Source organism: Choloepus didactylus (genome assembly GCF_015220235.1).
Source record: "Choloepus didactylus isolate mChoDid1 chromosome 24 unlocalized genomic scaffold, mChoDid1.pri SUPER_24_unloc2, whole genome shotgun sequence".
In the NCBI taxonomy this organism is placed as follows: Eukaryota; Metazoa; Chordata; class Mammalia; order Pilosa; family Megalonychidae; genus Choloepus; species Choloepus didactylus.
In genome coordinates, this window is record NW_023637605.1 from 560,301 (window position 1) to 577,629 (window position 17,329).

General features: G+C 36.6%; 2 pseudogenes; both read right to left on the minus strand.

Moving 5' to 3' along the window:
• Positions 1 to 10,985: 10,985 nt before the first annotated feature.
• Positions 10,986 to 11,606, minus strand: LOC119525159 (annotated as a pseudogene).
• Positions 11,607 to 13,452: 1,846 nt separating this feature from the next.
• On the minus strand, positions 13,453 to 14,416 carry LOC119525175 (annotated as a pseudogene).
• Between the last annotated feature and the right edge of the window lie 2,913 nt (positions 14,417 to 17,329).

Below are 17,329 nucleotides of genomic sequence, written 5' to 3' on the forward strand. Positions count from 1 at the left end.
CTTTAATTATTATTCTTGTTATTTTTGTGTGTGTGCTAATGAAGGTGTCAGGGATTGATTTAGGTGATGAATGTACAACTATGTAATGGTACTTTGAACAATCGAATGTACGATTTCTTTTGTATGACTGCGTGGTATGTGAACATATCTCAATAAAATGAAGATTAAAAAAATAATAACAGATGGAGAAAAGGAAAAGTCACAGATATATGGAGTTTAAACAAGGCACTCTTAATCGTGGGTCAAAAAAGAAATTGCAAGAGAAACTAGTCAATACCTTGAGACAAATGAAAATGAGAACACAACATACCAAAACTTACTGGATGGAAACTTACTGGATGCTGCGAAGGTGGCGCTGAGATGCAAACTTACAGCCCTAAACACCTCCATTTAAAAGGAAGAAAGAGCTAAAAGCAAAGAACTAAGAGCACACCTAGAAAAACTTTTAAAAGAACAGCAAACTAATCCCCCCCCTCCAAAAAAAAAAACAAGTAAAGAAAGAAAGATTAGAGCAGAAATAAATGAAACGGAAAACAAACAACAGAAAATCCCCAAACCACAAGTTGGTTCTGAGATGATCAATAAAATTCAGAAACCCTTAGCTAGATTGACAGGGGAAAAAAAAAAAAGAGAAGATGTAAATAAAATCAGAAATGTGAAGGGAGGCATTACTGAACCCACAGGGGAAAAAAAAAAAGATCATACAGGGATACTATGAACATCTGTATGCCAGCAAATTAGACACCTTAGATGAAATGGGCAACTTCCTAGAAACACATGAACAACCTGCACTGTCTATAGAACAAATAGAAGACAATCACAAGTAAAGAGATTGAATTAGTCATCAAAAACATCCCAGCAAAGAAAACCCAGGATCAGATGGCTTCACAGGTGGATTCTATTAATCATTCCAGGAAGACTTAATACCAATCCTGCTCAAACTCTTCCAAAAAATTGAAGAGGAGGAACACTTACTAACTCATTCTACAATGCCAGTATTACCCTAGTATATCAAAGCCAGATAAAGATAGCAAAAGCAAAGAAAATTACAGACCAATATCCCTTATGAATATAGATGCAAACATCCTGAACAAAATACTAGCAAAACAAATCCAACAGCAACACATTAGCAGAATTATAAAGCATGATCAAATGGGATTTAGACCAGGAATGCAAGGGTAATTCAACATAAGATATTCACTTGATGTAACACACCACATTAATGGAATGAAGGAAAAAAAAAAAATACATGATCATCTCCACTAATGCCGAAAAGGCATTTGACAAAATCCAGCACTCTTTCTTGATAAAGACATTCAGAAAACTAAGAATAGAAGAAACTTCCTCAGCATGATAAAGGGCATATATGAGAAACCCATAGCTAAAATCATACTCAATGGTGAAAGACTGAACGCTTCTCCTCTAAGATCAGGAACAAGACAAGGAGTGTCACCTCTCTTATTCACCATTGTACAGGAACTTCTAGCCAGAGCAATTATGCAATGAAAAGAAATAAAAGGCATCCAAATTGGAAAGGAAGAAGTAAAATTTTCCATATTTGCAGATGACATGATACTATATATTGAAAATCCTGAAAAACTCCCAAAACTTACTAGAGCTAATACATGAATTCAGCGAAGTGGCAGAGTACAAGGTCAACATGCAAAAATCAGTAGTGTTTCTATACACTAGTAATGTAGTAAGTTTTTTAATTGCTAATTATTCTGTTTATTTGTTATATTGTTTATTCAGGATTTCCATGTATTTTTTAGTCATTTTCAGTAACTAGTATCTTGCTAGGAATGTTCCCATTTCATTTAGGTTATCAAATTTTGGGCATAAAGTTTTTCAAAGTATCTCATCTTTTCTATTTCTGTAACAATAGCAATGATGTCTCCTCTTTTATTGCTGATTTTAGTAATTTGTGTCTTTTCTCTTTTTTTCCAATGAACCAACTGCTGGTTTTATTGATTTTCTCTTTTGTTTTTCTATTTTCTATTTCATTTATTATTTTCTTCTTGCTTCTTGCTTTGAATTTAATTTGTTTTTCTTTTTCTACTATTTTAAGGTGGAACCTAGGTTATTGATTTGAGTTCTTTTCTTAATATGCATGTTTATGGCTATAAAGTTCTAAGCATTGCTTTACCTACCTCATAGTTTTGCTCTATTGATTTTTCATTTCCATTCATTTCAAAGCGTTTCTCTAATTTATCTTGTGCGAGTTTTTTTTGTTTACCTTTAGGTTAACTAAGATTGTGTGGTTTAATTTGCATATATTTGAGAATATGCCAACTATCCTTCTGTTATTGATCTCTAATTCTCTTGTAGTTGGAGAACATACTTTATGATTTTAATAATTTTAAATTCATTAAGACTTTTTAAAAACGGCCTAATAAAATGTCTATCCTGGAGAATTTTCCATTTACACTTGAGAAGAATGAATATTCTGGTACTGTGTTAGATCTAGCTTGGTTATAGTGTTGCTGAAGTCTTTTATAGCCTTATTGGTCTTTGGCCTATTTGTTCTATTCATTATTGAAAGTGAGGTAATGAAGTTAATATTTATTCAGGTTAAATTCTCTTCTGTTCTTTCAGTCTTTACTTCATGTTTTGTGGACTTCTTGCTAGGTGTATATATGTATTTTATTGTTTTGTGCCCCTGATGGATTGACCTTTTTGTTATTATAAAATATCCTTTATATCTAGTAATGATTTTTATTGGAAAATCAACTTTGTTTGATAGTAGCATTGCCACTCCAGCTCTCTTTTGGTTAGAGTTTTTATAGTTGATCATTTCCTTCCTTCTACTTTCAAACTATTTGTATGGTCTTTGGATCTAAAATATGTGTCCTGTAGACAGCAAATAGTTAGATCATGTTTTATAATCCATTCTGCCAATATTTTTCTTTCATTTTGATTATTTAATCCATTTGTGTTTAATGCAATTACTCATAAAGTAGGATTTATGTCTGACTTGATTCATCTTCTCTATATATATAATATATCTTTTTATTTTGTCAATTATTCCATTGCCACTTTCTTTTATATAAAATGGATATTTTCTAGTGTACCATTTGAATTATTTTGTTGTTTCCTTCACTGCATGGTTTTTTGAGATATTGTCAAAGTGGTACATAGATTATGATTAATATCTTAACTTAAAACAATCTACTTTGGGATTAATACAAAATTTCAACAAATACCATAACTAATATCTCCAAATTTCTTATTTACAAATGGTTCACATCCACAGGAATGCAGGTTAGGACTTGAAGATGTCTTTGCAGAGACATCATTCAATCCATAGGAAATTTTCATTTAGAAAATTTCTATTTAGTTCTTTTTAAATAATTTCTATGTGTTAATAATATTTATTTGGTGAAACATCATGTCTCATTAAGACTTTAGACATGGTTTCCTTTAATTCTTTGAACATTTTTAGAATAGCTTATTTAAAATATTTGATTTTTAAGTCCAACCACTAGTCTTTCTTAGGGACTGTTCTCACTTAGTTTTTTTGTTTGTTCATTTCCTTTTTTCCTATGTGTAGACCCTACTTTCCTTGTTCTTTAAGTGTACCATATTTTTAATGTAACTTTAAAATAATATAACATGGAAATTCTAGAAATCAGAACACACACACGCACACACACACACACACACACACACACAGGGTTCTTTGTTGATTGATTTTCCTGGATTATTTCTGTAAAGTGTGTATCCCACCATATATGGCCAGTGAATTCTCTGCTTAGACAACTTAGTGGTAAGCTAAAGATTGAAAAGTGATTTCCTTACATGCGTTTCACCAATACATTTTCTACCCTTTGCCGAGTGGCTCTGTTTGTGGGTTCGGGCACACCTTCAAAGCTCTGGCAGCTACCAGTCTGCCTTAGCCTTCACTTCAGCAACTCTGACTTATCCCTTACTTCCTGCTTGCACAGGGTTTCAAAGTCAGGCAGAGGTATGAGATTAGGACCTTTGCAGGTCTTTTCTGAGCATGCCATCAGCCCTACATATGGCCTTCTAGATGCCCTAAATGTATATTGGAGCTTTCTAAAACTTCTTATGGACATCTCATCTCCCAGTTCTTCCTTTTACGTATTTGGGCCAGGTTTTTGGTTACCTCAGCTCACATCACTGCCTCAGGCATCTGTGATCTTAAACAATTGCCACTGATTGGTTTGGGCAAATGCCCTGGGGGTAGGACATTTCCTACTGATTGAGTTCTGAGTCAGGTCCAATAATGACAACCTTTATGAGTGGGACTTTTCTAGGGAGCTTCCAGTCAGATCAAATAGTGACACTCCTTTGGGAATGGGGCTATTTCAGGCTCTCCAAACCCAGGCTGACTCCTCCAATAGCAGCCAGACTGCTCATTTTCACAGCTACTGTGAATGCAGGACTACTGGTTTGTAAGACTACCATATGTGGAAAGGACCATATCTTCAGCACTTCTTAGCCTGTCATTTGGAAATTCTGGATCCCAAGTTTCAGTTTAGCTGTTCTGCAAACTCTAGTATATGACTTTTCTTTTCATGGTTTCAAGGTAGCTCTTGTTTCCCTTCCACCCATTCCAGGGAGGAAGAAAGGGCAACTGTAAAAGTTGCATGCTATCGCAGGATAATATCTCTACTGAGGAATCTGATAATGAGAGTGCTGATTCCTTCTCTCTATGCTGCTCTCATATACCACCTGTTGTTTTCTGTTCAGATAGTGAAGAACCAATTATTCCTTTTGATTTAGAAGTGTATTTAACAGAACTTTTACCAAAAAACACTCAAGTACAATTTCCAAGTGATAAAAGTGGAAAGGCTTTACTGTAATAACCGGAACAGATGATTCATAACCTTCAAGTCCCATGTTAGAAAATTATACTGAAGGAGAAGCTAAGCAGTTATTAAGAAAGCTGGGAATATTCTCAAGAAAGCAGAAAGGCTCTCTCAACCTTCTTAGATATAGATAACATGTTACCACCTGGTCCTCTGTGAAAACAGGATGGGGCTGCAGCTGTTACTTTAACTCATAAATAATGTAGCAACATTGAATACAGTCCTAATCAAATGTATGTTTATCAATATGATGCAATGGCTAAACTGATCATAGAAGAAAATGAGAAAACTATAATGACAGGTTAGAGAGCAGTAATAATAATCTCTTATAACTTTTGGACTTTATAGAAGTAAAAGTATGTTGTATTTCTCTTCCAGAAGTTATACCTTAATTAGTAAAAATATTATCAGTAAAGTTTTACAGGCATTCAAGGTTAAGGCTCTAATAACGTGGATACCCTCCTTTGATATATATATATATATATTCTAGTTTGCTAATGCTTCTGGGATGCAAAACACCAGAAATGGACTGGCTTTTGTAAAGGTGACTTATTTGGTTACACAGTTACAGTCTTAAAGCCATAAAGTATCCAAGGTAACACATCAACAATTGGGTACCTACACTGGAGGATGGCCAATGCGTCTGGGAAACCTCTGTTAGCTGGGAAGGCATGTGGCTCCAAGATCCAAGTTCTGGTTTCAAAATGGCTTTCTCCCAGGACATTCCTCTCTAGGCTGCAGCTCCTCTTGAAAATATCACTCTCAGCTGCACTGAGTTCCTTCTGTTTGTCAGCTCATTTATATGGCTCCAGTGATTTCACTTAGACCCACCCTGAATGGATGGGGGTAACACCTCCATGGAAATTGTCCAATCAGAGTCATCACGCACAGCTGGGTGGGTCGCATCTCCATGGAAACACTCAAAGAATTACAGTCTAATCAACACTGATACATCTGCCCACACAAGATTACATGACAGATAATGGTGTTTTGGGGGGCATAATACATTCAAACCAGCACAATATATTATTGAGATTGTTCACATTCTGTAAGATTATCCAAAGATCCAAAGTGTACAGTCAGTTGCCCATGGTAACATCATACAGCTGTGCATCCATCACCACAATTAATTCTTTTTGAGTTTTTAGAACACATTTTCATTACTATAGAAAAGAAATAGAGACAAAAAAGAAAACTTAAATCCTCCCATACTCCTAACCACCCCCTTCCATTATTGACTCAGTATTGTTATAGTACATTCATTACTGTTGATGGCAGAATGTTAAAATACTACTAACCATACTATATAGTTTCCAATAGGTAAACAATTCTCCTTATATGCCCCTCTATTATTAACTTCTAGTCCTAGTGTCATATATTTGTTCTAGTTCACTAAAGAGATTTCCAATATTTGTACAGTTATTCACGGACATTGCCCACCACAGGATTCACTGTTTTACACATTCCCATCTTTTAAACTCTAACTTTCATTCTGGTGACACATATGGCTCTGAGCTTCCCCTTTCCACCACATTCACACACCATTTGGCAATGTTAGTTATTCTCACAAAGTGCTACCATCACCTCTGTCCATTTTCAAACACATTCAAGCGAGTTGAACATTCTGTTCATAATAAGCAACCGCTCCCCATTCTTTAGCCTGGTTCTATATCCTGGTAACTTATATTTCATGTCCATGAAGTTACATATTATAATTAGTTCATATCAGTGAGACTCTGCAATAATTGTCCTTACATGTCTCAGTTATTTCACTCAATATAGTGTCATCAAGGTTTCTTCATCAACTCATTTTTTAAGATGGTTTTGTTCACACCCCATACCTTCCATCCTAAGTAAACAATTGATGGTTCTCTGTATAGTCATGTATTTAAGTATCATCACCATCATCACTATCTATATGAGGACATCTCCATTTCTTCCACAAAGAAGGAAGAAGAGTCAAAGAAGGTAGAGAGACAAAAGAAAAAGAAAAAAGAAAGAAAAAAAACATGACAGCTAGCTAGCAACAAAAGGAAAGACAGCATTAAACTAAAGTAGAATAAAGAGTCAGACAACATCATCAATGACAAGAGTCCCATACCCCTCCCTTATGCCCCCCTCTTATATACAGTTAGCTTTTGTATATTGCCTTTCTTACATTAAAGGAAGCATAATACAATGTTTCTGTTAATTATAGTTTCTAGTTTGCATTGATTGTATTTTTCCCCCAATACAACCCTATTTTTAACAACTTGCAAGGTTGACACTCATTTGTTCTCCCTCATGTAAAAACATGTTTGTACATTTTATCACAATCGTTTAGCACCCTAGGTTTTACTGAGTTGTACAGTCCCAGTCTTTATCTTTTGTCTTTCATTCTGGTGTCCCACATGCTCCTCACCTTCCCCTTTCAACCATATACATAGTCATCTTTGTTCATTGTACTTACATTGCTGTGCTACCATCACCCAAAGTTGTGTTCCAAACCTCTCACTCTTGTCTTTTCCCATCTTTAGTGGTCCCTTTAGTATTTCCTGTAGTGCAGGTATCTTGTTCACAAACTCTATCATTGTCTGTCAGAGAATATTTAAATTCTCCCTCATATTTGAAAGACAATTTTTCCAGATATAGGATTCTTGGTTGGTGGTTTTTCTCTTTCAGTATTTAAATATATCACACAACTTCCTTCTTGCCTCCGTGGTTTCTACTGAGAAAGCCACACATAGTCTTATCAACCTTCCCTTGTATGTGATGGATCACTTTTCTCTTGCTGCTTTCACGATTCTCTCTTTGTCTTTGACATTTGATAATCTGATTATTAAGTGTCTTGGCACAGGCCTTTTCAAATCTCTTCTGTTTGGGGTTTGCTGCACTTCTTTGATCTGTAATTTTATGTCTTTCATAAGAGATGGGAGATTTTCATTGAATATTTCCTCTATTATTACTTCTGCCCCTTTTCCCTTCTCTTTTCCTTCTGGGACACCCAAGACCCATGCATTCATGTGTTTCATGTTGTCATTTGATTCTCTGAGCTGTTGCTCATATTTTTCCGTTATTTCCCCTACGTGTTCTTTTAAGTGTAGGATTTCAGGTTCTTGTTCTCCAGTTTCTGAGTGTTTTCTTCTGCTTCTTGATATCTGCTGTTGCATGTCTTCATTGTATCTTTCATCTCTTGTGTTGTGCCTTTCATTTCCATAGATTCTGCCAGTTGTCTTTCCAAACTTTTGATTTCTACCTTATATTTGCCCATTGTTTTCATTAAACACTTCATCTCTTTTGGCATAAATTCCCTAAACTTTTTGAATTGATTTAGCATTAGTTGTTTAAATTCCTATATCACAGTTGAAGTGTAAGTTTGTTCCTTTGACTGAGACATGACTTTGTTTTTCTTATTGTAGGTTGTAGTTTTCTGTTTTCTAGGCATCTAGTTTCCTTGGCTACCCCAATCAGGTATTCCCAGACCAGAATGGGCTCAGATCTCAGAAGCAAGCAATATTCAGTATCAGGTATCCCTGATGGTGTGTCTTAGAAGATGGACACACCCTGTGATGCCTCAAGCTGGTGTGCTATTCCTAACCTGCCCAGCAGTTGGCACCTGTCAGCCTGTCACTCCTGATGGTGTAAGGAGGTGTGGCCCCCTTAGTCCTTAGTTTCTGTTTTGGCTGTTTTCCCCCAGGCTCTGGGGCCTGGTTCTGAATGGGAGATTGGTAGTATGGCTGGGTACCACCTCCTTCCTCTTAGGGAAGATACAGCCCCTAGGGAGTTTCATTTGCATTTAAATAGGCTCTTTGTCTCTCTGACTCTGCTGTCTCCACCCTTGTCTGGGTCAGAGAGCTGTGAACAGAAAATGGCTGTTGCTTTTTCCTCTGAGCCACCCAGGTTGAGAGAGGGAAAAAGGGACAGAAAGCCCCCCCTTCTGGGCCAGTCCACGGTCTCCCCAGCTTCACCCACCGACCAGAGATAGCACCTGATCCTCTGGGCTCCCCCTCCCGGCACAGAGAAGTCTGCCAGCTCTTTAAGGTCAGTTGTCACTAAAAGCCCCTGTCTGCTTTTTGGGGATTTGTAGCTTGTATTGAGCAGTCCACGTTTGTTAATCAAAACCCTAGTTGTAGCTGGACTGAGGTATATTCTCTTTTTCAGAGGGTGCTGCCCTCTATCACAGTGAGGTCTTGCAGTTTGGGATGCCATGCAGGAGGGGCTCTTGGCACAGGTCCACAGTGTTTACTTACAGACTTTATGCTGCAATCTCAGCATTCCTCCCAATCCAGGTTGGTGTATGATGTGTGGGCAGTCATGTTTGTCCCCCAGCAGTTATTCCAGATTATTTACTAGTTGTTCCTGGTTGTTTATTAGTTGTTCCAGGGGGGACTAACTAACTACCACACCTCTCTATGCTGCCATCTTCTTTACAGCTCCCTCCTTTCATTTTGAACCACTCATGTGGATCAAGACACTTTGCTTTGTGAGTCACTTCTGTTCACAGTGCATCATTTAATGTAAAAATAGAATATGACAGTTAAAGATACTCTAAATGAAGATGCTATAAATTTTCTGTAACCCAAACTAGGTGAAGCTTTCTGATCTCATGTCCAGTTGTGTCTGGAGGAGTGGAGACTCCCAGGCTTGGTAATATATCAATGAATTTTCACATTGTAAACTTGTTCCTTTTACCTTAAATTATCCTTTAGTAAAAATGTGTTAAATTTGAATTCTTGTCTTGAGTGCTCTTTATTTTTAAACTATTTTCTATCCCTATAATCTTAATTGAGTGGGAGGTTACTTGATGAAGCCCAAACCAATTGAATCATGACCTGATAAGTCTCAGGGCTCTTCTAACAGAGATCATAGGTTTGACACATAAAGAGAAAAACCCGTGACGATGCCAATTGGTGTCCTGCACTTTTTTAAAGTTTTTTTTATTGTAATAAATATAATTACAGTGCTTGTTTGTCAAAATGAAAACTGAAAATAAGTATACAAATAGTTGATTAATAATTGTATGCTGAAAGCAGTAAGAGGTTCCACAGCACCAAAGAAAGCGGTTCTGAGGTTGTTTTTCCCCAAGATAAAGTTTAACGGCTCCAGCTTCTTCAGTGTTTGTCAAAATAGAAAAGAAAAAATGGATAGAGGTCATCTTTTTCTGACAGCAAATCCAACCCTGGCAGAAGGAGGGAGTGAAAGCTACTTCACACATGTACAGACAGGTTTGCTCTGCAACAGACTGTGCATTCTAGAGTGGAATGACTCTCCAAACTTGCATGTATTTCTGTTGGTGAGACCCTAGATTCCCCAAAAGATCTGTTCTGAGTAAATGCTGGGAATAACAGGCTTTCTGCTCTGGCAAGTGGTTTCAAACTAAAGCACCACACACCTGACCAAAAATAAAAGGCAGTGGTTCCTTGCTTTTTTCTAAACTGAGAGCCAGAGACTGCTCTCATGCCCGTGACCCACCCCATAGGCCATCTTGTGTGTCCTTGAGTGGCCCAACACCAGTGGCCTTGCCAGAGTGGTGAAGTCTGGGGCCCAGCAACTGGATGGAGGGGTGCTGTTCTCAGATGGTTTCCTAGGTAACCACATGAGCACAAACTCTCTGAAATATAAGATGATACAAAGACAAAGCATAATTACAGGGCTCCCTATTGTGACTATGCAAAATTTGATCATGGATTTGATTTTTATCACCTTCTCTCACCTTCCCAAAGGGAAACACAATCGGACTAGTATTCAGGTTGTTACTGCAAAACCTACACTAGGCATATTTCTCCCTTCTGTGTGTTCAAGTATTCTCCTTATCTTTTATTTTTAACTATTTTTAAAATGCAATGAGTTAGGGTTAAAAAACAACCACCAAAATGGATTTCAACCCAGATCTAAAGCCAAGAAGAGGTGCTCTTCGCTCTTCTAACACAGTAACCCCTGGAAGCCCAGGCCAGTGTGCCTGAAATCCCTTCTCAGCACTAAAAAGATAATTGATTTTCCTTTTTTACAATAAAAAAGCTGAATAATATTTCATAGGAGTACCAGAAACAGCCTTATTGGAAACAAAAACTATTTACATTAAAAAAAAAACCTGTTTGCAGGCTGTATCTGCCACATTTACAGCATGGTGCAATATATACTGTGACCAAAACCCACAGAAACCACTTCTGGTACTCAATACCACAGAGTAGCACAGTTTGCCACATGAGAGTAAAGCAGTGGACAAAGAGGAGGAAGTGAAAGGGAGAGAAGGAAGAGGGAGGAGGACACATTGGACAGCCAATCCAGTCCTTTGTAAAGCCCATCCCCACTCATGGCACAGGTGGCCTGAATGTGCCAGTTTCTATGGCACAGAGAATGCTATACTAGTTTATCTGTGATTTCAGCAGTTTTTGTGGTATTGGGAATATCCTGCTTGTTAGCAAACACTAGTGAGACAGCAACCCTGAGTTCGTCTTTCACCAACATTCTCATGAATTCTTCTCTGGCCTTGTTCACATGCTCTCAGTAAGTGCTGTTGACCACAAAGATATAAGACCTTATGTGTTTTGGAATTAGTGATGCCACAGAGGCCAGATCTTATCCTGGCTAACCATGTCCCACACAGTGAAGCTGATGTTTTTGTACTCTAAGTTTCCACACTGGACTCTATAGTGGGACTAGTAATTACTATTCACCATGTTTCAGTTTGTACAAAACAGTAGTCTTTCCTGCAGTGTCGAGGCCAACCATGAGAATACACATTTCATATTTTACAAGAAGTCCACTGAAGAGGTTAGCAAAAATATTCCCCATGCTTGCAGACTGGTGTAATCAACACTGGCCAGAGAAAACCCTAGGTGGCCACAGCTGCTACTGCTACTGCTGCTGCTGCTGCTCCAAGCCAGGCACTGATTTAACTCCCCCACTTTTTTTATTAGTATAAATATTTTATTAGAGAAATTGTAGGTTTACATAGAAATCATGCAGAAAATACAGAGTCCACGTATCTCCCCCCTATTATTAGCAACTTGCATTAGTGTGGTGCCTTTGTTATTATAATTGTAGTATTATAGTTAATGTAAAATTATAATTAATCCATAGGTTAAAATAGGGCTCACTGTGTTGTATGTTCCTTATTTTTTGTTTTAATTTTTATTCTAGTAGCATATATATAACCTAAAATTTCCCCTTTTAACCACACTCAAATATATAATTCAGTGATGTTAATTATGTTCATAATATTGTGCCACCATCACCACTATCCATTACCAAAACTTTTCCATCACTCCAAACAGAAATTCTTTAAATTAAGCCTTAATTTTCCATTCCCTACCCCAATCCCTGTCCCAGGTAAACTGTATCCTAGTTTTTGACTCTATGAATTTACTTATTCTAATTATTTCCTATCATTGAGATCATACAGTATTTGTCCTTTTGTGCCTGGCTTATTTTATTAATTTCTAAGGAGCTTTTCTGGAAGTCCCTTCAAGGATAATTAGAGTATATTTAAAACATACATTTAAGTCATGTTTACCATAGGATTAATTTTTTTCATCTAACTTGTCATTCCCTTCATTAACCTCCAATGCTTCATTAAAATTTGTTATACCTATATGGTCTTTGGCTGAAAGAAGTTAAAGAATAGTAAAAGAAAGAGAACTGTGACCTTTTATGCAGAACTTCCTACCTGGACTAGTTTAGCAGTAGTAATTTAAGGGAAGCATAGTTCTGATATTATAAATGTTGATGTGGACCAGCAGAGAGTGATTATGTAGCCCGGAGTAGAGATGAGAATGTCTGGGAAGATTTAATGACAAAGATATGTAGTCTTTAGTTGAACTTGAGTTATGCTCTCAATTTTCCAAAATATATTGGTGAGAAGTGAACTTTGATGGGGGAGAGATGAATACTGGGTTATAGCAGAGTGTGTAGAAGCCTGTCCTCAGGTTATAGTTCCACTAGTTGAAGTGTCCTCCCATCTACCAGAGCCTCACTGACATGGAACTCACTGATGTGGTCAGTATACTACTATCTTGAGCCTTATAGGCTCAGATACATGATTTGGTCTACACAAGGAGATCCATCCCTTAGGGACAGACAGACTCACGTTTGCTTTTTAAATTTTTAAATTACTTTTAAAATTTATCATGAAATTTTTCTTGTAAATTTCATTTTTTCTTAACAAATCTACTGTTTAATCTCTCAGGATTAAAAACAAAACAATTAGCAACATTCTATAGAATTAAACATTAAAAGAGTGCCAAGGAGAAGGACACAACTACCCCATTCTCAGGGGTATAATAGTTATTCTAGTTTAATACCTAACTTCAAAATGAGTTTTTAAATTTTCTAAATGAAATGTTAATGCACATCTACCATCTTTATCTGAGCTTGGTGTAACTTTCAAAGACACAAAGCTTCATTTAAGCTTGGTAAAGAATTTTAACAGGAATGATGGCCAATCTTAATATGTAGTGTGTACCTTACAGAATACCAAAGTCCCCAATTTAGAATCTGGGACATTCTTCCACCAAGGGGAGTAAGGGGGAAATTCAGTCCAGAGAGCTTCTATCAAAATCTTCATCTCCTGTTTGCTCCACTTGTATTCTCTTCTCAGTCTCTGGATGCTTCAAACCCAAAATCAGATATATTTTTTTCATTACTGTAAATTACATGTTGTTTGTTGCTGAGTTTCCATTTGTTCCTCTTGTTTGTGTTTTCTATCTGTTGCTTCTGACTCATATTGGCCTCTTAGTATATTTCTTTCATGAGCATCCTGAAAGTTTGTTTCACCTTTTCTCTCCATTTCACCTTCTTGATTGTCTCCTTCAGAATCAGAGGTTGATGTAGCCCCCACTTTAGCTACATTTCTTCCCTATTTGATTCAGCTTTTCTGTCCCTCTTTTTTGTCTGACTCTCTTCTTAGCTTACCCTCTTCCTTCTGGCCCTCTTCACCTTTTTTTAGCTGTATTTTAGGTTGTTTTTCTCCCCCTTTTTCTTTCGTCTTCTTCAGTTACAAAGTCACTCACCAAAGACCGATTTTGAGTCTGCTCTTTGGTTTTGGTATCTTGACTTATATAGTTGCAGGCCATTCTCTTTTTGAACTTACTTTTAAATTAACAGATGCCTTGCTGTTGTCTCTACTCCTGCTTCCTCAGTTTCTACTTATTGTTATGCCTTTCTCTTTCTCCCTCTTTTAACAGCTTTTAGAGTGGTTATATCAATTGCCTTCATTACATCCTCATTGCTGTTTTTTTCTTCATGATCAGTATCTTCCTTTGAAACACTAGTTTCTTATTCTTTAACTTCAACATCAGATGATGCATTTGATTATTTAGTTAAGACCTGTTGACTTGAAAATTTGACCTTCAGATTACTGAATTTCCATAAACCGTCGTAAAACCTTTTTGTATATTTGGCTTGCCATACTTTTCCTTATTTTCAGAGTAAGGAAACATATCCTTTGGTCCAACAAAAAGTAGTCTCATGAGTTCCAAAAAATAATGAGTTTGTTTGTGGGTCACATTACAGCTCCATCAGGAACTTCATCTACTCAAGTTGGCCAGTGGATAACCCTTCATCTTGGCAAAAATGAGGTCTCCTGGCTTGAGATTGTCAGTCATGTTTTGAGGATTATACTAGTGACCCCAAATGCAGGAAGTTGCTGGTGGTAAGGAGATATGGGAGGGTGGACAGAAGCCACGGTGGCTAGCCAGATTGTGGGTCTGCAGGAAGATGAGAACATCTTGAGGTGTTCTGAACATGGCTGTTGTCACAGCCACAGCCCCAGGCCACCCCTTTGCTGCTAAATGGATAAAGTCCTAGGTTATATGTATCCCCACTAAAAAAGTATGCTTAAAAGCCCAAAAAGAAGATAAAAAGGAAAAAAGAGTTAAAATGTATATAATTGGCAGGGTTAAGAGTAAGGCTTCTCTATTCCTTATCTACCTCAGGTTAGGGTGGTAGGGTATCAAGATGTGTTACTTCTGTCTTTAAAACATGCAGAATCAATCCAAGGAAGACATCTGGAATATTCACCCATTCTTCCCCTGTATCCTATATCCACAGAACCAACCATGGTTGTGCTAAGCTTTTATTGTTGGGAAAAATGTTCACTAAATATATGGATATTCTCCCCACAAAGCATTAAAATACATTTGATGATCCCACAAAGCTGACTCAATCATTTTATGACAGGATTATAGAAAGCAAAATCTCATTTTATACTGGAATTTTTTGTGCACATTCAAAGGAAGGACTGAATAGCATTATATGGTGGGTTAAGTCACAAAAATGATGGCATAGCAATTATCCACAATTTTCCCTGTATTGAAACTTAGGGGATTAGAATACTAGAGTCATCATTATTAACACATTTTCACTTTGCAGACAATCTACATTGAATGCCACATTGTCATAAAAAGTTACTCAGAAAACAAAATTGGGATAGGATTTAATTAAATAATATTTGTTTGATTTTTAAGTAATTAAATGGTTAATTGCATTTGGGAATATTCTTTTTAATTTTTTTTTATTACAGAAGTTGTGGGTTTACAGAATAAGCATGCATAGAATACAGGATTCCCACACACCATCCCACCAACAACTTCGTGCATTGGTTTGGAACATTAGTTACAATGGATGATAGTACTTTTTAATAATTGTACTATTTTTTAACATTAGTAGCCAGCATTTATTGAGAGATTCTATGATCCAGGCACTGTGTGAAGCAACTTACATGGATTGCCTCATTTAAAACACCCAAGACACAGTCCTGTGAAATATGTCCTATTTTTTTAAAATAGAGAAGTTGTAGGGTTACAGAAAAATCACGTAAAAAATACAGTGTTACAACAGATGAAAGAATATTAAAATAGCACTATTAACTATATTTCATAGTTTGCATTTGGTATGTTTTTCCCATATACCACCCTGTTATTAACACCTTGTATTTGTGTTGTACATTTCTTCGTGAAAGAACATTCTTAAGCTTGTACTATTAACCCCAGTCCATAATCCACAACAGGGTTCACTGTGTTATAAAATCCCATGTTTTATCTTCTAACTTTCATTCTAGTAACATACAGGACCTAAAACATCCACCTTCAACTACATCCACTTACATAATTCAGTGCTGTTATTTACATTGACAATAATGTGCTACCATCACCACCTACATTTCCAAACCTTGACAATCAAACTACAACAAATTAAACATCAATTCCCCATTCTCTAACCCCAGTCTATCACCTGGTAATCTATATTCTAGTTTCTAACTCTATGAGTTTGCTTATTCTAATTATTTCACATAGATGAGATCATACATTTATCCATTTGTGTCTGGTGTATTTTACTCAACATGATGTTTTCATGGTTCTTCCATGTTGTTGCATGTATCAAAATTTCATAACTTCTTATGGCTGGACAATATTCCATGGTGTGTATATATAGCATTTTATTTATCCATTCATAGGTTGATGAACGCTTGGATTGCTTCAATCTTTTGGCAATTGTGACTAACATTGCTATGAACATCAGTATTCAAATATCTGAATGAACCCCTGCTATCAATTTTTCAGTTTATATACCTAGAAGTGGGATTGCAGGGTCATAGGGAAATTCTACATTGACTATCTGAGCAACTGCCAAAATGTCTTCCACAGAAGCTGCACCATTTCAAATTGGCACCAGCAGTGAATGAGTGTTTGTATGTCTCCACATCCCCTCCAACATAATTTTCTGTTGTTTTAATAGTAGTCATTCTAGTGGGTGTGAAATAATATCCCATTGGGTTTTGATTTGGAATTCCCTACTAGCTGGTGATGTTAAGCATCTTTTCATGTGCTTTTTAGTCATTTGTATTTCCTCATTGGAAAAAATGTCTATTCAAGGTTTTGCCCATTTTTTAATTGAGTTGTTAAGCTCATTATTGCTGAGTTATAGGGTGTCTTTATATATTAGGATATTAAAGCCTTATCAGACATGTGACTTCCAAATATTTTCTCCCATTCAGTATGTTATTTTCCCACTTTCATGACAAAGTCTTTTGAGGTGCAAATGTTTTTAATTTTGAGGAGGAGCCCCATTTGCATGGTTTTTCTTTTTGTTACTGTGCTTTGGGTATAAAATCTAAGACACCATTGCTTAACACAAGTTCCTGAAAATGTTTTCCTACATTTTCTTCTAGGAGTTTTTTAGTCCTGGTTCTAATATTTAGGTCTTTGATCCATTTTTATTTAATTTTTGTATGTGGTCTGAGATAAGGGTTCTCTTTCATTCTTTTGCATGTGGATATCCAATTCTCCCAGCATCATTTATTGAAGAGACTATTCTTTCCCAATAGAGTGGACTTGGCAGCCTTGTCAAAAATCAATTTGTGAGGCAGGGCAAGATGGTGTCATGGGGAGGCTGGAATTTAGTTAGTCCTCTGGAACAAAAAGCATATAGCCAGGAACAACTAGTAAATAGTATAGAACAACTGTTGGGGGCCATCTGTAACCAAACAAACATTGTACACCAGTATGGAATTTGTGGAA